Source organism: Numida meleagris, chromosome 7 (assembly GCF_002078875.1).
Source record: "Numida meleagris isolate 19003 breed g44 Domestic line chromosome 7, NumMel1.0, whole genome shotgun sequence".
NCBI classification, from domain to species: domain Eukaryota; kingdom Metazoa; phylum Chordata; class Aves; order Galliformes; family Numididae; genus Numida; species Numida meleagris.
This window is the reverse complement of record NC_034415.1, coordinates 1432295-1434832: the sequence shown is the minus strand read 5'-3', so window position 1 is coordinate 1434832 and position 2538 is coordinate 1432295.

The window sequence follows — 2538 nt, the reverse complement described above, 5'->3', positions numbered from 1 at the left end:
GCGGGGAGCTCCGGGGCTGCTCTGCGGCCCTGCCCGTGCCCCCCTTTCCCCCGGGCCGACTTTCGGGGAGCGCCCTCCCGGGCCCCGCGCTGTGTCACGGAGCGGCGCGCTGCTGCCGGTGCCCCGCCGGCTGAGGGGCGTTCCGCCTGGCGGCGTGTGGGGAGGAATAAAGGCTATCTCGGAGCAGGTGCGCTGTAGTCAAAGCGCGTTCGCTTACTCTGTAACCCGTTCGCGTTCTCCGTTGTGTTTTGGTGTGGGAGCGCTGTGTGGCTGAACGCAGCCCCCCGGCATTGGCGCTGCGCTGTGCTTGTGTCTTCCCCGGGAAAGCGCCGTGCGTGTCGGAGCGGGCGGCACGGCGCTGCAGGGCTCCCCGGGGGTGAGCGGTGCTGGGGCACGGTGGCTGGAAGGGCAGCGTGGTGAGAGCGGGGGGTCAGCGCCTACGGTCCCCGTGGGGGCCGCAGGCACTTACTGGGGCGGAGCTGCCCGCTGCTGAGGTGCGCAGTGCTGCTTCCTGCGGGTTTCACTGTGACACAGTTCGCCGAGGTGCTGAGGCTGTCGCTGAGATCAGTGAGCTAGGACCTGTGGTTGAGTGTTGTGTCTGTGTTGAAACGCATCGCCGGGCTCTCTCAGTGAGATCACGAGGGTCTGAACCGCCCAGAAATGCAAGGAAGACGGACTGGAATTCCCAGCCCAGCTCTGCGAGGCACGTTGTGTGCTGCTGGTCTGTTTGGGAGTGATGAAGACAAAGGGATAATGCTTGTTTGGGAGTTTGAAAACTCATTTGTATTCTACAGCATCAGACCTTCCTGTAACTGTCATGCGAATGCAGATGCAATTAAATTTCTTCTAAAAAGGGTAACTTAGAGACTGTCCAAAAATCATTTTCTTGTTTATAAGCATTTTCCTGAAGTAGCATATTTACATGCATGTTTATGTTTCTTAAAAAAAACAATGCGCTTATCATGCCATGAGGCGGTTCATGCGATTGATTTGTTCTTAAAACACGAGGAAGAGCAGAACAAGAATGAAACCTCTCCCTGGGAAGCATAGGAGTAGATAGGTTCTGTTGCAAGAAGCCCACTTAAAGGGCATCTTGCGCAACAGAAGCGAAGAAGAGGTGTGTCAGCTGAGTGGCAGGGTAGTTGGTTGGGTATTTCGGTTTTTCTTGATATTGATTTATTTAGGAGATGGTTATGGGGGTTCGGAGAGAGGACAAATGTTGGAATGGGCTGCTATGAAAAGATGGGGTAAGAAAAAAAGGTACCTTGTCAGTGGAAATGACCTGAAATTTTAAGCTTTAATACTCCTTTGTCGTCATTTATACCTCAGGTTAATGCTGTGCTTCAGTTGTTCTTGAGTATTGGTGCTAGAGCTGATCAGATTGTGACGCTGTGTGCCATATGTGCTGACAGAAAGCAATGCAGTGGGATGGACCGACGATGCAGCTTGAGCTCTAATCTTGAGTTTCCCTGCTGGTTTTTTATTTACTTATTTTTATTCGTACACGCTCCGCTGATTGTCAGAAAAACTGATTGACTTCATAGTGTCATGTGTAAACCTATATATAGCTGTGATGTCACGATGGTGTTACAGTGCTGCTTTATTATTTTGACAGCGTAATGCAGGGAAGTCTGGAATCATCAGTCTAAAAAACTTTCTACTAAGTGAAGAACCTTTTTCAGTAGCTTTACCATTTTTTTTCTATTTGCCTGTCCAATAGGAATGTTGCTCTGACCCCACATGTGCACTGTGTTCATAACCTTGCTGATTTATGAGCTTCCTGGTGCATTCCAAACTGGCTTTCAAAGATCAGCATCCAAACCACATATTTAGCTTTTCTTAGCAGGATGCCAAAGGTGCCGTTATTCATTCCATGTGAAATGGAGGGGTGCTGATCATCCTTTCTCCAATTTATGTGCAGAATATAAACGAAGAAAAAGAACTTAAGTTTTAGAACCTGGCGAAAGTTCTGCATGCAGAACGAGCTGGTCCTGTTAAAGCCATACAGAAAATGGGAGGTAACTTCTTGCGGACGCTGGAGGAGGCCGCCATCAGTCGAGTGCTGTCCCTGCTGCAGCAGCGGGAGCTCTGGAGTGTTCAAGAACCGTGTTGGTGTGGCGCTGAGGGACGTGGTTTAGCGGATGTGTTGGTGATGGGTTGATGGTTAGACCCAGTGAGCTTAGAGGTCTTTTCCAACCTTAATGATCCTATGAATCGACTCTCAGGCAGAGTACTGAGTGTTACGATTGTTTTTCTGTCAACAGAATACAGAAATAATTGAAGGTAGTCTTGAAGCTCTGTAGGGTGACTTCCTATTTAGAGCAGACTCCAGTGGATCCAGTGGCAAAGAAAGCTGGAGTGTGGATGTTCCTTGCTTCAGAGGGAGTATTAGCCTGAGCTATGCTACTGGTTTCCTGATGGTGAGGCTCCGTGCAGGTTTGCCTCAGCTTCACTTTGTTGTTTGCCAAGGAAGCCGTGTAAGTTGTTTCATGTAACCGCCAACGCAATAAAGCATAATAAAAGTGAAATGTAAATGCA